This window comes from Equus przewalskii, chromosome 4 (genome assembly GCF_037783145.1).
Source record: "Equus przewalskii isolate Varuska chromosome 4, EquPr2, whole genome shotgun sequence".
Classification (NCBI taxonomy): Eukaryota; Metazoa; Chordata; class Mammalia; order Perissodactyla; family Equidae; genus Equus; species Equus przewalskii.
In genome coordinates this window covers 46,908,769-46,926,984 of record NC_091834.1, presented here as the reverse complement: position 1 = coordinate 46,926,984, position 18,216 = coordinate 46,908,769, and the positions used below count along the sequence as shown (strand labels likewise).

Below are 18,216 nucleotides of genomic sequence, written 5' to 3'. Positions count from 1 at the left end.
CTTCGCTGTGTAGGCCTCCATCATTTCTCACCTGGATGTTCGCTGATTGCAACGCTCTACTAATCTGTAGACCCATCTTCCACTCTTGTCTACCTACAATAAACGCACCCAAAGTGATCTTTGGTAAGAATGTAAATGAGATCATGTTACTGCTCTTCTTAACAATAGTCTGTGGTTTCTTATCCCACCTGGAGTATAATCTAAAATCCTCACTTTAAAATTTCTGGTCTCTACACCTCAACCATTAGGCTCCAGTCACACTATCATTAAATTTTCTCAAATTTATCCAGTTTGTTACACTGACCTGCAGTGTTATTCCCCTGGTATTCACAAGCCTGGTACCATTTTGTCATTCACATCTTGGCTTGTCACCTGTCTCAGAGACTTTCTTTCCCAATCTAAAATAGCACCTGGCACTTATTTTAATTCTCTACATAGCACTTATTGCAATCAGAAATAGTCTTTTTTTTGTACTTGTTTATTGTCCATCCGATCCTCCAGCATTAAGTATCATACAAACAAGGACCTTGCTTATTTTGTTCACCACCATGGCCTAAAACAGTGTGTGGAGATAAAAATTGCTCAATAAATATGTGTTGAATGATCACTCTAGCATCCATTGTGATAATTGTGATATTTTTAATATAATTATGATGTTTCTCATCTCACTACATTTTACTGAATGTGTCAGTCTTGATGCTATAATTGACCTAAGACTCTTTCTAAGTAACCATGCCTTGTTGATAGCCTCTGCTGAACAGTTAGTCCTTAGGACTCTGTCTTGTTCCTCAGTATATTCCATTTCTTTGTATAAGTACTGGTAAGTATTTTCAAGTAAACAAATTAAACATAATCATTATATGGAGTGCAGAAGGTAATATAGTAGTATTTCTGTCATTATTTTCTAAAAGTAAGATGTTGTGGGAAAAGGTTAAATCGAAATTGCTACTAATGGCCATTAATCTGGAAGTAGAGATTTGTTGAGAAAGTTAATGGAACATTATTTTGTCTTCAATTAAAATTTTCCATATATTAAACATTAAAAAAAACCAGTTAGTCTTTAGGAAACCATTTTGTACTATATGATATTTAGTGCCATTGTACCAGATGGTAACATGGCAGTGTGTCTGAAACAGAGAGGCCAATTCTTTGACTGGCCAGTTACCTAAACTGTAAAAATATTTGCTAAAGAAGATTCTATCTCTTATGATTTCCAGGTAAGAGATAGAGAAAAGTAAACAGCAGTGGGAACTGAAACTGAGAGTTCATGATATACAAAGCCAGAAGTAGAGCTTTGGGTAGGGGTGGACATGGGCTACGTTCAAGCCAAAGGCATGAGAGAATAAACACAGAAAACGTAAACTGTCTGAAAGTAGACTAGCAGGGTTAGAGAAAAAAGTGAGACCTGCCCAGAGTTGCTGAACCAAGTTAATGGTTCAGTGCTGGAGTGAGGATCTACAAACTCTTTCTCCCCAAGTCCCCAGAATCAACTTGGCATTACCTTGTAATAAACTTCAAAATTTCTGTGTTCCTAGTTATATGAAGTCACAATCACTTCCTCATAACATGGAGATACTTGGCTGAATTTCTCTTCTTTATGCCAATGTAAGCCCAACTAGATGATTCATTGCTCTAATTTCCATATTTTTGTCTTGTCATTTAATCTTTTATTCAACAAATATAGTCATGCACTGCAGTGATGGACTACATGTATGATGGTGGGCACATAAGATTATAACAGACCTAAAAATTCCTATTGCCTAGTGACGTCATAGCTATCATGTCACATACATGAAGAACAAGCAAGAGAAAAGGAAACTGTAGAAGAAGAAAAACCCTTAAGAAAATTTACAGTGAGGGGTTTAGCAGAAGCTTTTGCAGGCTTCAACAAGCTCCTTAAAAAGTTTGAAAACATGGACCCCAATACCAAAAGATTTTCATTAATAAAGAGGAATGTTCATGGTGCATTAACTGCTTACAAGCAAATCTGTGATGAAAAAGAGAAATAAACCAAGCAAACCACCATGGATGTATTTCTGAAAAGAGTGACCCCTCCTCAGGAAGAGCCTCAGACAGGTCCTTCAGGACATATTCCCGAAGAAGACATTGCTATCATAGGAGATGGCAGCTCCATGACTGTTAGTGTCCCTGAACACCTTCCAGAGGGACAAGGTATGAAAGTGGAAGACAGTGATATTGATGATCCTGACCCTGTATAAAACCAGGCTATGACCCTGTATACAACCAGGCTAACATGTGTGTTTGTGTCTTAACTTTTAACAAAAAAATTTAAAAAGTAAAAAATAAATTTAAAAAATTTTAAAATAGAAAAAAGCTTATAGAATAAGGATGTAAAGGAAGAACATATTTTTGCATACCTGTACAACATGTTTGTTTTAAGCTACATTAGTACAAAAGAGTCAAAAAGTTTTTAAAAATTAAAAAGTTCATAAAGTAAACATGTTATAGTAAACGGGTTAGTGTGTTATTGAAGAAAGAAAAATTTTATAAATTTAGTGTAGCCTAAGTGTCCAATGTTGATAAAGTCTACAGTAGGGTACAGTGATGCCCTAGGCCTCCACATTCACTCACCACTCACTCGCTGACTCACCCAGAGCAACTTCCAGTCAGCAAGCTCCATTCATGGTAAGTGCCCTATACAGGTGTACCATTTTTTATCTTTTATACCTTATTTTTTCTGTACCTTTTCCATGTTTAGATATGTTTTAGATGCACAAATGCTTACCATTGTGTTACAATTGCCTACAGTACAGTAACATTCTGTACAGGTTTGTAGCCTAGGAGCAACAGGCTATCCCATATAGCCTAGGTGTATAGTAGGCTATACAACATAGGTCTGTGTAAGTACATTCTAGGATGTTCGTACAACGAAGAAATCACCTGATGATGCCATCCTCGAACGTATTCCCATCATTAAGCAACACGTGATTGTACGTGTTTAGCAATGGCTGTGCATCAAGCACTGTTCTAGGTTTTAGGATAGCATGTTGAAAGACAAAATGACAAAATGAATCCTGGTCTCTTGAAACTTAGATTATAGAAAGGGAGATACCAAAAAGAAGATGCATAAGTTAAATATGCTGTATAAGATAGTGATGATGCTGAGAAGAAAAAGATAAGACAAAGAAAGACATATAAAATACTGAAGAAGGGAAGGAGGCTTGAATTTTAGGTGAGGCGGCTGGGGAAAGCCACAGGGAGACAGTTACTTTCGAGTAAAGACTTTACGAAAATAAGAACATTGGGCCAGCCCCACAGCTAGTGGTTAAAGTTCTGTGCACTCTGCTTCGGTGGCCTGGGTTCACGGGTTCAGATCCTGGGTGTGGACTTACTCCACTCACCAGCCATGCCATGGAGGCATCCCACATACAAAAATTAGAAGAAGATTGGCACAGATGTTAGCTCAGCAACAATCTTCCTCAAGCAAAAAAAAAGAGGAAGATTGCCAATGGATATTAGCTCAGGGCAAATCTTCCTCGCCAAAAAAGAAAAAGAAAAGTAAAGCATTACTATGAGCACACTTGGAAAACTCTTGGCAGAGAGAAAAGCAAACACAGAGGCCCAATGTTGGCAAAGTAGCAGGTGTTCAAAGAATAGCAGAATAAGCAAGGGGAAGAATATTAGGATATGAGGTCAGAGAGCCATGGGGCAGGGAGAGGTGAGACGAAGAGTGAGGCAGATGAGGAGGTGCAGATAGGATGTGCTTTTCAGCCATAGCACAGATTTTAGCTTTTATTCTAGGTGAGATGGGTTGCTACTGGAAGGTTCTAAGACAAGATGTGGCGTGTTCTGACAAGTTTTACCAAGATCATTCTGGTTACTCTGTTAGTAACAGACTACGTGTGCCTGAGGGAAGAAGAAGGAAGATAAGCTAAGAGGCTATTGCTATAATCAAGCTAGGAGCTGACTGGTCACTATAGACCAGGGTGATAGCAATGGGATGTTGAGAAGCAATTCAATTATGCATATATTTGGAAATAGCACTGAAAGAATTCACTGTTAGATGGATGTGGGTGTAAGTGAAGAAAGGAATCAAGATTTGTGGCCCCAAATGGGAAGACTATAGGAGGAGCTGACACAGGATTAGGTAGAGGGCAGTTCTACCAGGAGCTAAGGCATGTTAAATTTGAGATGCTTAGCAGACTTCTTAGCCAAAATGTCAAATAAGCCAGAGAGAAAGAGAGATCTGGAATTCTGGGGAGCTTTCTGGAATAAAGATAAATAAATCTGATAGGTAGTCAAAAAGGCAGATAAATAGAGAGACAAAAGGACAGATTTTAAAGCCATAAGATGTGACAAGATCCCCTATACACAATGCAACACGTCGAGGCCAGTGGCATGAAAAGGAAAACAAAGGAGATGTTGCAGTCAGAAAGGTAAGGAGAAAACCAAGCCCACAGTGATGTCCTGGAATCCCAGAGAACAAAGTGCTTCAAAGAAGAAAAATCCACGCAATCAAATGATGCTAATAAATCACCTAGGATGAGGTGCTGATGCAAGGAGGAAGATCAAAAGGGGTCGAGGAAGCTCGCAGAAGTTCTCTCCTGAGAGTTTCTCTTTTCTTTGTGAAATAGACAGCAAAGTCATTGGCTGAGAGTGAGGATGGAGAAGGAGGCATTAGGCTTTCACTATAAATTTCCTATTATAATGCCTTTCGAGTAGAGGTACTCATTATCTGTTGACCAAGCACTCGACCAAAAAAAAAAAAGAAAGTAGATATGGGTTAGAAGCGCGCCAGTCCCTACTATGTTATGTAAGTCACTTTCTTTCTCTTCCTTCTCTTTCTTCCTCCTCTCTTAAAGACTCAGTTTCCTCTTTAGTAAAGTTAAGCTAATAATAGCTATTTAGTGGCAGGAAAAAAGCCCTAATTGATAAAATTTGTTGTAAAGTGATTAGGAAATTATGAGTCCTGAATAGTTAGTACTTTCGTTTCAAATATAATTTATGTAATTATAAGTTTATATAATTTAGTATTTAATTTTATTGAACTTATTCCTGAAAACTTAACAATCGGCTTTCAGGAGCTGAGACAGGCTGGCTCCAGCACACCACTATATCTACTCCTGAGTTTTACCAAGGACTGAATAAAGTAATGTATGAGACAGAGCTTAAATTCATTAAAGAGCTATACAAACGTCAGGTCAAGGATCATTATTATTTTGAGGTGTTTTAGAGGAAGTAAGAAAAGCAAAAGATACATTTCCTGTCATTTGTGTTGGGATTTATGATGTAAACTCAGCTAAAGAATGATTAACAAGTTAATGAACAAGAAGGTAAATTTCCACTTAGGTAAGATAGAGAATTGGCTTTGTGACCATAAAAATGGGGAAGATTTTAACCTTTTTTTCACTCAAAGTCTAAAAAGTTGATCAATTTAATCTCTTTCTGTTTTGTAACTTTACTGTTTAAACATGTTTCTCTCTGAAGATAGAAGGACCAACTATAAAACTTCTAAAAGAGTCCTTTAAGTTATAAGTCAATTATTTTTGGATTATTGGCTCTGATTTGATATTAAGACTCCTTTCTATCTGGTAATAAGAAATATGACGGAAAAGAGTAAGCTACTAACACTTCAAAAAGTGACATCTTTTTCAGTCTGCATAGACAGTAAACCCATGTTGGTGAACTCTCTATATTTTATTGTCAGCCTGTGGTTAATATGTAGTTTACCAAAATGAAATAAATATAAATTAGGTGGTTATTTAATACATATGTCTTTTGATTCATAATTTCTAAATATATCTACCTTTTGTGGGTTTTTTTGCTGACAAGATTAGCCCTGAACTAACATCTGTTGCCAATCTTGCTCTTTTTTTTCTTTTTTGCTTAAGGTAGATTAGCACTGTGCTAACTTCTATGCCAACCTTCCTCCACTTTATATGTGGGTCACCACCACAGCTTGGCTGACGAATGATGTAGGTCCATGCCCAGGATCCAAACCTGCAAACCCAGGCCACTGAAGCGGAGTGTACCAAACCCAACCACTATGCCACACAGCAGTGCCCCATTTACCCTATTTCTGAAAAAAGGGATATTTATTCCTGGCTTAACCTCTCATAAAATGTATCTGTAAAAATATCTCTGTGTAGAGATTAAAGGTCATCATAGTATTTTGGGACAGTAGTCTACCCTTATCCATGGGGGATGCATTTCAAGACCCCCAGTGCCTGAAACCGCAGATAGTACCAAACCCAACATAGGCCATGTTTTTTCCCTATACAGACATATCTATGATAAAGTTTGGTTTATAAATTAGGGACAGTAAGAGATTAACAGCAATAACTAATAATAAAATAGAACAATTAAAACTATGTACTGTAATAAATTGCCAGCATCACTACTTTGTGCTTTACGGGCAATATTCAGTAAAGTAAGAGTTACTTGAACACAAGCACTGTGATACCGAGAAAGTCGATCTGAAAACTGAGATCTCTACTAAGTGACTAATGGGTGGGTAGTATATACAGCGTGGATACACTGGACAAAGGGATGATTCATGTCCGGGCAGGATGGAGAGGGACAGCCCGAGATTTCATCATGCTACTCAGAACAGTGTGCAATTTAAAACTTATGAATTGTTTATTTTGGGAATTTCCCATTTAATATTTTTGGGCCATCGTGGACTATGGTAACTGAAACCATGAAAATCCAAACTTTAGATAAGGAGGGACACTACTGTATGTAGATTATGGTTAGAAGAGATGGTATCCACTATACCATAAATTTTTCAAGAAAGATTAAAAGAAAACTTTTGAAATATCTCATCATCATCCCCCTAGTTCCCTTCACTCCACCCTGAAATTTCAAGAAAGATAAATGTAGAGGTAAAGAAATTCCGGGACCTTAGAGTCACATTCATGTACAAATCATAACTGATATGCAAATGACTTAGTAACAGAGTATGATTTTTCTAAAATAAATAATATTTATCTATCCTATTTTTAAGCCCAATATTTTTTTAATTATTGATGTTGGGGCTTATTTTTGTTTGTCAATATGCTTCCCTTTCATCCTCAGAAGCAGTCTGGTGATTTCTCACTGACTACAGAGATTTTCAAATGCAATGGTAACATAAAATACATTTCATCTCCAGTTAAGAAAGCAAAACTCAAGGAAAAGAGAGTACCTCAATAGTTGCTCAGAAATCAGGGCTGGCCTGGTGGCATAACGGTTAATTCACATGCTCCACTTGAGCATCTTGGGGTTCCCTGGTTCAGATCCCAGGAGCGGACATGACACCACTTATCAAGCCATGCTGTGGCAGGCGTCCCACATATAAAACAGAGAAAGATAGGCATGGATGTTAGCTCAGGGCCAATCTTCCTCAGCAAAAAGGGGAGGATTGGCAGCAGATGTTAGCTCAGGGCTAATCTTCCTGAAAAAAAAAAAATCCTCAGAAATGAAAAAAAAAGATTGCAATTTTCCAGTTATCTCTATCTAGAAGTAGAGAAGCCTTTAAAAGCAGAGATTCTGAGAAATCGTATTTGCAGTGCTCCAAATCCAATGTTACATTTAAAGCTTTTTTTAGATTAGGAAAACGTATTTTTATTATGTTTCCATCACAAGGGCAATATTGTCTATAAAATTTCTTAACAAATATGTGCAAATAATACAGGTGTTGCTGTTAAATATACCAAAAACTCTAATCACCCGTAAAAGAATTTTCACACATGTGGCTTCAAAGGCAATGTCATGTTTGTGGAAAGTCTTGCTATCTGTTCTCTGGCATATATCCATACTATAGAAATTGCATTGTGAGAGGTCATGACCGTTTTGGAACAAGGTCAGTGTGCAGGATTATATACCTTAGTGGAAGATAGTTACCCTCCCACCGTTTTATAACATAGAAATTTGTATGTTTAATTGGTATGTTTTCAATAACGCCCTTTTTGTTTTGACCTCATTACGTCATTTTTATGATTTTTGAGGAAATTTTTTTATCCAATTCTTATTTTTATCTTGCCCTTGAAACTGATTTAAAAGATAAATCTTAGAGGCTGGCCCCGTGACCGAGTGGTTAAGTTCGCGCGCTCCGCTGCAGGCAGCCCAGTGTTTCGTCGGTTCGAATCCTGGGCGCGGACATGGCACTGCTCGTCGGACCACGCTGAGGCAGCGTCCCACATGCCACAACTAGAGGAACCCACAACGAAGAATACACAACTATGTACTGGGGGGCTTTGGGGAGAAAAAGGAAAAAAAAAAAAAAGATAAATCTTAGCAGATTATACTAATTTAATACAAAATATCAACCTATCAGAGATTCTTAAACTTTTTTGTGCCATGGACCTTTTGGGGAGTCAGTTAAAGACTAAGCTCCCAGAATGATGTTCTGACATGCATAAAACAAAACAGAAAGGATCACAAAGCCAATTTATTGAAATGAAGTCATTTAAATATTTTTTCAAATTGTGTGACTCTACTAACATATTAAATAACAAGACCTAGCAATATGGAAAATAACTATCAAAGCAGTGATGAGTATAAACAATAATTTGTGATATCACCAACTGTAATGTGATTTAAAAATATCTCTGATTTCTATTGATGATTAAATTGTAAGTAACGCTACTATTGCTGTTGCTTACATTCATAATTGAAGGAAATGCTACATTTCAGTTGGAGGCTAATGAGAATAAAAATCTAATTTTTCCCCATAGAAGTTCATACAGCCCTTGAAATCTATTTATGGACCCTCGGGGTGGTGGATGTGAGGTTGTGAACCCCTGACGTAGAATTTTATTAAAAAGTATCTTCCTGTCTTCCTTGTAATAGTTGCAATTTAGAGTATCTTCCGCTAAACCATGTTGTCTTTCAGATTCCTTTTATTGTGGATGCAGCTTTGATTCCTTGCTTTTCCTTCCCATCCCTTTAGCTAGTAATGTGTTTGGCTCAAATGGAAAAGTCTCTGAATGCTAAATGAGAGGCAGTTGCAAAAATGTCTCATGTTTTCAATTTACATAGCATGACCAGAACAGAACGTGTAAGTGAGGAAACCATAGCTTGGATTCCCTACTGTGTGCCAGTTTCCTGTCTGCTTTTAATTTTTCTTTTTGAGAAGCTCCACAGCTTCCTCGCACTAGTTGTGCCACAAATTTTTGCTTTTAAAGGAGGGGCTGAATGCTCACATGCAAGTATGAATAAGACCTTGTTAAAAGAAGAGAAAAACAAGACTCCCCATTTCATTCACCTTGATGAAATTCTTTGAAGATTATATATAAGAAAGAAAGCTGAGATGCTAAGAATTTAAGTCATTTGGTTCTAAATCACAATTATTATGCAGTTAAACTTCAATTTGATTTGCTAGAATTTAGTCTAGGGACTTTTATGCTCATATTACATAAAAGATTTTCTAAAATATTTCCCAAAGTTATAAACATTTCAGTGACATTATGTATTTTCTTTCTTCTCTGATAAGTGATCACTACTTGTCATCTATATGGTATCAAAAGCCTAGTGTATCATGATTTCCATTTGTCCCCAAAGAACAAAGTTATAATGATTAGCCAAAATGATACCAGAAGAGACTCTATTCTGTTCCTTAATTATATATAACCTATCTACTGTAACTCTTTCTAAAAGAATTATGGAAATGTTTGTAATTTTTAGCAGGACTAGAATAGTCCCAGATAAGAGAAGCTGTTGCAGCACAGACCTGAAATGCGCTCATTCGTTTGGATAGTTCATACAATTAATATTGCAACGTGTTGAAACTGAAAACATAGCATGAAAAATAAGATAGAAAAGTAAAATAAAATAATGTACTAGCAGAAAGAGTAAGGACTAAATTCGGAATCAACAATTAAGAGAGAGACTCTCTTCTGATACCTGTAGATTAGTGATCCAAGGTTTGAAACAGGATGCACTGCTCGGAATTGGGAGCCTCACATGAAAGTAGCTTCAACAAGTAGTTTTTGAAAACTTATTATATTAAAGACAGAGTGTCAGATGATTGGTGGTATAAAAAAGGGATGTGAAATGATACCCACCTTTGAAAAGCTTGAGCATATTGATCAATTCATTCACTCAGCAATAATTGTGGCGACCTACTATGTAACTTTTCTTAATGCTGAAAATGCAGCAATGAGTAAAATAGACAACATCCCTTCCCCTTCAGGGCCTATATTCTAGTAACAGAGACAAACAATAAACTGGCTATAAACATATCATATTAGATATTGTTAAGTGCTATGAAAAACAAAATAAGTAAAGCAGGATAAAGTGTAGAAAGTAAAGTGCAATGCTATTTAGGTAATTTCAGTGAAAGCCTCTAAGAGGATGGCTCTTGAGTGGAGACTTGAATAAGAAAAGCCATGGGAATATAAGGGAGCGGTGGGAGAGACAAGTTCACAGATGTCTTAAAATCTATCCATAGATAGATTCAGGGCTGAAGGAGCAGCAGGTCAAAAGCCCTGAAATGCAAATGTGCCTAGTGTGTCAAGAAACAGCCAGAAGACCATTTTGGCTTGAGCTGAGTGAGAGCAGAAACATGGGAAATGAGGTTATGACTTGATGACTATGCTCAGGACTGGGCTTTATTCTAAGCGTGATGGACAGAATTAGAGGCTTCAGAGCAGGGAGCCGATTCAATCATTCTTTCATAAAGATACGTGTGAGGCACCATACGAGGTGAAAGAAATAAGACATAAATCCTTCCCATCATTTAAGGAAGCTTGACAGGCTAGACAGACACAGTAGACAAGTGAATGCTATGAAGTATTTTGCTGCCATAATGGAATATGCACCAGGCACAGGCTCCAAGCTGGGCACTGGTGGAAGAATTGAGTGAGGAGGAAGGTCAGAATGTCACCTGAAGGTGCCCACCTGAGGGGTGGAAGGACGAAATAGGCTGTAAAAATGTCGACGCTAATAGGTGAGAAGAAGACAGGAATCCAGAAAAGACATCAAGCATGTGGGCACACAGATAGGAGAAGAGCCCAGGCTACTGGGTCATGGAAACCATGAGGAAGATACTGTTAGAAAGAAGGACTGTTCAACTGCTCAAATCATCCAGAGCCAAAATGGAATGAAAGTTGAAAGAAGTGAGGGACATTGCACTTAGTGTCGTTTATTCACCCATTCATTCAGTTTTTTAAATACTACTTATATACCAGGCACTGAACTAGTCACCAGGGACACTGGTGAATAAAAAAGTTGAAGCTGTAATGCCCTCATGAAATTTACAGAATAGTGGAGAACACCAGTGTTACTAAGGAGAAAAACATCACACAAACAAGTTTTTAAAAATTAATAATAATAACCTCCCACAAAGAATAGGGCATGGTACTATCATAATATATAATGTGGACATTTCTCTAGAATGGGAAGTGAAGGAAGCATTTTCTGAGGAAACAATGATAGAACAGCTTGAGTTCATAGTTGAGACTGAAGGGAAGTCAATGTTGCCCCAGTGGTTTTTAAGGGAGCCCTTATTTTGCCCTGGGAATTATAAAAGTAGCTAAAGAATACAAATCAGTTCAAGAAAATTTATTTTTGGAATTTTAATTTTATATGGTATTGAAAAAGTAATAATTTCATTTCACCTAACCTTAAATCACAATGAGAACCAGGAGATTAGATAAATTGAGAGAGAGAGAGAGATCAGAATTACTAATCTAACTACTAGAATAATATCATAGGATCACAAAGTCCCTACAAAAAGATATAAGGGCATTTTGGGTAACTCAGAACATACATGAGATTCTAGAATGCATAACAGCTGCAAAATTAGAAAAGCTTTCCAAAAAGCAAGTACATTATCATCAAGGCTCTAACTATGGGGACATATAGAAACGCATTTAATTCCCCTCTCCTACCAACTGTGGGAACTTTGGGAATTTACTCATCTCTTTCAGCAGCAGTTTCATTTCCTTAAGTGGGTTAAAATTTATTTGGCACAAGTCTTGTGAAGATTAAATGAGATAATGTATGGAATGCTCCTTGCTTAGCTCCTGGCAATGTAGTAGATGATCAACAAATGGTAGCTGTATTAAGGGTGTCGATTGCTGGTGATGATGATGGTGATGATGATGACGACAATGACAACATGTAGATTAATTATGCACTGTGTTGGGCTGCAGAGAGCTGAAATACATGTGCCCTGACCTCAAAAGTGTTATCATCTAATTGTTGATACAGGATATATGTTAAAACAGCAATGCAAATTGCACTATTCATTAAAAAATGAGGAGTGCAAATAAGGACTAGAGGAGATGAGAGGAGGGCCTTATTGCTCAAAATATGGGATCTCAAGGAAAGATTCAGAGCGTCATGGATCTTAATCCCTTTTTCATAGGCTATATTAGTTTTCTAGGGTTTCTGTAATAAATTATTACAAGCTAGGTGGCTTGAAACAACAGAAATGTATTGTCTCTCAGTTCTAGGGGCTAGAGGTCTGAAATCCAGTTATTGTGGAACCATGCTTCCTCTGGAACATGTAGAGGAATTCTTCCTTGGCTCTTCCAGCTTCTGACAGTTTGCCAGCTCTCTTTGGCATTCCTTCACCTCTTGATGCATCACTCCAATCTCTGCCTCCATCTTAACGTGGCATTCTCCCTGTGGGTCTCCATATCTTCATGAAGAACACCAGTCATGTTGGATTAGAGGCCCTGCCTACTACAACAGGACCTGATCTTAACTAATTCTATCTGCAAAATCTCTATTTGCAAAGAAAGTCTGAGGTCCTGGAAGTTAGGACTTCAACATATCTCTTTTCGGGGGGGGACACACAATTCAACCCGTAACAAATCAACTCTGTTGATGTAAGTATTCTTTTCCCTTGTGGAATCACATGGTCAATTTTATAACAAAAATCAAAAGAATAGTGAGGATTCTTTTAGCTAAAAGTAACTGCAACCTAAGTTAAACAGAACATTTTTTGAGAGTAAGCTCACAAAATGAAAGAGAGTTTCTGAATCGAAGGGAAGCTCCAGGACTCTCCCTCCCTGCCTCTCACCTCTGCTTCCCTCTGGATACCCACTATATCCTCTCTGGCTTATCCTTGCCTCACCAGGTGTGGTTACCAGATGCTCTAGAACCATAATCTTAAGTGAAGAATTAGAAAAACGTCCCGCCTCCTTCAGCAGAAAAAGCTACAGAAGGACTCTGAGTGACCTGGTTTGAAGTCTGGACAAATGACTATGGATGTTATAAGGTGCTATGATCACAACCTAACTTAGTCATGAGCTTCATAAGCTCAACATTTTTGTCCAACGCAGTGAGATCTGTTTCCAAAACAAGAGGAGAAATTTTTCCTGGGTAGATATATTGGCTTTCTAAGGCTACCATAACAAAATACCACAGGCTTAAGCAGGAGACGTTTATTTTCTCATAGATCTGCAAGGGAGAAGTCCAAGATCAAGGTGCCAATCGGGGCTGGTTTCTTCTGAGGCCTCTCTCCTCTGCTTGTGGATATCCACCTTCTCGGTCTTTCCTCTGTGCACTCTCTCGTGTGTGTGCAAATCTCCTCCTAATAAAGACATCAGTCATATTGGATTAGGGCTCACCCCTGTGACCTCACCGTCCTTTAATCACCTCTTCAAAGGCCCTATCTCCAAATACAGTCACAGTCTGAGGTACTGAGGGTTAGAACGTCAATAGATGACTTTTGGGGGAACATAACTCAGCCCATAACAGTAGAGAAAGTCTGACGAAAGCCAAAAAACAATCGCCTCATAACCAGTCTCCCGTGTGGCGGGTGCTCTGCTGAGCAGACTATATCAGAGAATCTTTCCGAGAATCTTACAAGGTTAACTCTATCATTGCCCGGAAGTTTACATATGAAATTAAGGCTTAGAAAAGCTAATATTTTGTCCAAGATAATACAGGAAAACTGAGATTCATACCCAAGTTTACCTGGTTCCAAATTCCACATGCTCAACAACTGCATTATAATTACAGAATTTGGCGGTTTTAGTTTGGGGTTTGGGCTTGTATTTGTTTTATGTTTTGTAAAGTTCAGGAATGATGCTGAAAAAAGAACAAATTTAAATCCTATAGGCTTTTGCATTACAGAATTTTGGGGCTTTAGGGAAACTGTTAAGAATTTTCAAATTGTCTCTTAACGCTCTTGGTTTATAACTGCAAATGAGACGGATCATTTCAGGGGAAAATTGATAAAGTTATTTCTTAGGAAAACATCAAAAGTTTAAAGAACACATTCAGTGGATGCTGTGGGAAAATGTATATTAAATGTAAGCTTGTCTTAGCCTACACATTTGTACTTGGAGAGCTGCATTAATTGACAAAACATAGGTCTTACCTTCCAGCCAGTGAATAACTAAAGACCATTGCACTTCAGTGGCCTCCAAGAAACGGCCTTATATTCCAAAGGCCAAAATTCCGCACTTTGTATTGAAGTTGAAGCATTTCTTAATGTTTATACTTGTATTTCCCAAACACGGAACTACAGGAGCCTTTAAAAAGAAGTAACTTTAGAATCGCATCACAAAAATAAACTACACATTAATATTATATAGTAATAAAAAACATATTAGTTGTTGCGTTTTGTAGCCTACGTCCACTAAACTTTTGGGAGTAGAGAGAGGTTTGCGGCTGGCTATAATATCAGGCTGATTTTTTATAGAGAATAAAGGGGGGAAAGAGGGCCACATTCACTTATTTGCTTGTTGATGATGTATGCTCCAGATCGATAACTGAAACCTCATATAACGCAAGAATACTAAGCAATTTTATTTCATAATAGCTTGTGGAAAGTGACCACACTTTGCATTTCCTGACTTTGTGGTAGTTTGGGGCTTTCAGTGGCTCCATCAACATAAAGAAAATGAAAGTCTAGTGAACTTCACCTCCCAAGTACTGCAAAAATACATGGAAAAACTAACAATCAGGAGGAAGCAGACAGATCTATACGGTAGTTCAAGTTTCAGTCCAAACTCCCATCTCCACGTTTGCTTTCATATTATTTCAAAGTGCTTAAAGCTTCTAAATGTTATGTAGGCCAAACTATTAGCACTTGGAACCTATTTGTTCTCTAAAAATGAATGATGCTACATTGTCTTTGAGCAGAGGGAAAGTCCTTTTGAATCTAGTTTGTTTAACTTTACTGAGTTCATCATTTAATGGATAATCATCATTTAATATTATTATCCTAGCTTTACTTAATAAGAAAATTAAGTTCAGAATTAAGAATTGTATCACATTCTCATTTTAACATTTTGAAAGGATGGAAGTGACATAGTCAGAATATGCCTGATCATTCTTTTCTTTTTCAGCTTTATTGAGGTATAATTGACATTAAATTTCTTGTATATTTAAAATGTACAACATGATGATTTGATAGACATTAAATTTCTTGTATATTTAAAATGTACAGCATGATGATTTGATAGACATATACATTGTGAAAGGATTCCCACCACTGAGTCGATCAACACATCCCATCACATCACCTATTTACCTTTCCTTTTTCCTTTGGGAGAACCCTTAAATTCTACTCTTAGAAAATTTTGATTATACCACACTGTGTTATCAGCTGTGGTCATCATGTTGTACATTACATACTCAGATATTCTTCATCTTATAACTGAACGTCTGTACCCCTTTACCAGCCTTTCCCTATTTCCCCCAGCCCATGGAAAACACCATTCTACACTGTTTCTGTGAGTTTGAATTCTTTTTTTTAGATTCCACATATAAGTGATTGCTGTACAATAGTTTTTCTCTGTCTCCGTCTTTTTTGAGGTTGAATAATGTTCGATTGTATATATATATGTGTGTGTGTGAATGACGTACATACATACATACACACACACACACACCCCCCCCTACAATTTCTTAATCCATTCATTTGTCAACAGACACTTGGATTGTTTCCATATCTTGACTATGTGAATAATGCTGCAATGAACATGGGAGTACAGATATCTCTTCAAGATAGTGATTTCATTTCTTTCAGATATATATGCCAAGAAGCGGGATAGCTGGATAATATGGTAGTTCTATTTTTAATTTCTTGAGGAACTTCCGTACTGTTTCCCACAGTGGCTGCACTTGTTTACATTCCTACCAACAGTGTGCAAGGGTTCCCTTTGCTCCACATCCTCACCCACATTTGTTATCTCTTATCGTTTTTTATGACATGCTAAAAGGTGTGAGATGGTTTTGATTTGCATTTCCCTGTTGATTAGTGATGTTGAGTACATTTTCACGTATCTGTTGGCCATTTGTATGTCTTCTTTGGATAAATATCTGAGATCCTTTGCCCATTTTTTAACTGGATCATTTGGTTTTTTGCTATTGAGTAGTATGAATTCCTTGCATATTTTAGATATTAACCCCTTATTGGATATGTGGTTTGCATATTTTTGCTCTTTGTTGCATTTGGTTTTGGTGTTAAATCCAAAAATTATTGCCAAGACCAATGTCAAGAGCCTTAACCACAGTTTTCTTCTAGGAGTTACACAGTTTTAGGTCTTATCTTCAAGTCTTTAATCAAACATTTTGAGTTAATCTTTGTGTATGGTACAAGATAGGGGTCCAGTTTCATTCTTCGGCATGTAGCTCTCCAGTTTTCCCAAAACTATTTGTTGATGAGACTACCCTTTCCCGGTTGTATATTCTTGGCTCATTTGTTGAAAATTAATTGACCAAAAATGCATGGATTTATTTCTTGGCTCTCTATTCTGTTCCATTGATCTTTGTGTCTATTTTTAACGACAAGGCCATCCTGTTTTGATTACTATATCTTTGATTATACTTTGAAATTAGGACGTGTGATATCTCCAGCTTTGTTTTTCTTTCTCAAGATTGCTTTGGCTATTCAAGATCTTTGGTGGTTCCATACAGTATCTAATCATTCTTAATATCTTAATGATGTAAGATTCTGATTAAACTAAAAGAGTTGCCAGGATGGCATGATAGGAGATATACATATACGTGTTAGGATTTGATGTTGGAAAATTAGTAAGATACTAATAAAAGGGTAAGATACATGATGTTTAATATTAAGATTAAAATCTTAACAAGTTGATTTTTATTACAAACTAATGTAAGATAACTACTATTTGATTTCTATTTTACTAATATAATGGCTAAGATGGCAAAAGGAATCCTGGAATACCCTTGGCAGTACAGAAATAATAGAAGTGAATGAAATGCCAGCAACTACATAGAACTGCACAGAAGCATAACCATTTCAAGGGCCTTGAAATGATCATACTTGATAATCTTTATGTCTGGGAGCTTACTAACATTGCTACTAATGGGAAAAATGAAAGAGATTGGGATCATCATTGATCAAACTTGACCAGTGGCAAAAACTTTGAGGCCTACATAAGCACGGTGATACATAGTTCCTTTGTTTCCTGGTGCCACATTTTAGTTGAGTGACACAAACATTTAAATACATATTACCCAAGTAAACCTTAGAATCTACTGAAATTTAATATGGTCCTAGCTGGATTTTATATATGACCTTTGGTCTACACAGAGCATAAGCAATAAAGGGCCTTGTTTCAATCTGTTTTAATTTTATTTGAAGATTCCATCTAAGAAAGGTTTAAAACATATTTAAATGCCTAATGTACATAACCCTATATTATTTTGATTAATATGTTGGCAGTTTTACAAAATGTTTGTTTTTAATTACCAAAAGGAACCAATCCATATTAAAAATTAAATGGTTGCATTTTTTAAAAACTCTGGCTGCTTATTAAGCTAGAGTTAGCCGTAAAAACATTTTTGGCTCCCCTACAACAGAAGAAAGATTTATCTAAGCTACACTATTACAAAATCCATTTAGGCTGTCAACAAGTATGTCAAATATCAACTGAATATGATTTAAAGATTCAAAGCCATAAGAGAGAAATGTTTCTTGGACTATTGTAGAATCTACATGGTTTCAAAGAATCAGAGGAGAGTGACAAGCTGGCACAAGGACAAAAGGAAGATTGACAGTTGCCTAGGGCAGCAGGGTTCGAGGGCTGGTCATACCCTCCTGTGTGTGCCTGTTTCCAGTCCCAGCCCAGCTATGAACTCCGTTTTCCCTGATAGTGTTTCCTCTGCGTGTGCATTCCTATTGAGGTTCTACGCTGTTCACCTTTACAATTACGGCTTTATTGGTCTCATTTTAAGTATATTTTGTATTGTAATTCCATTTCTCTTTTCGCCCAGGACAACTTTCCTTCTATCAAATGCATAGGCATTGATCATTTGCCACAATTTCTAGGGATAATAAGC

General features: G+C 37.0%; 1 long non-coding RNA gene across 1 annotated transcript; it reads right to left on the bottom strand.

The window, feature by feature from the left end:
- Positions 1 to 13,322: 13,322 nt before the first annotated feature.
- Positions 13,323 to 14,432, bottom strand: LOC139082807 (uncharacterized). The gene is made up of 2 exons (XR_011539059.1): positions 14,279 to 14,432; positions 13,323 to 13,486 (listed from the first exon to the last, which is right to left on the bottom strand). It is a non-coding gene; the product is annotated as an uncharacterized lncRNA (long non-coding RNA).
- Positions 14,433 to 18,216: the final 3,784 nt, after the last annotated feature.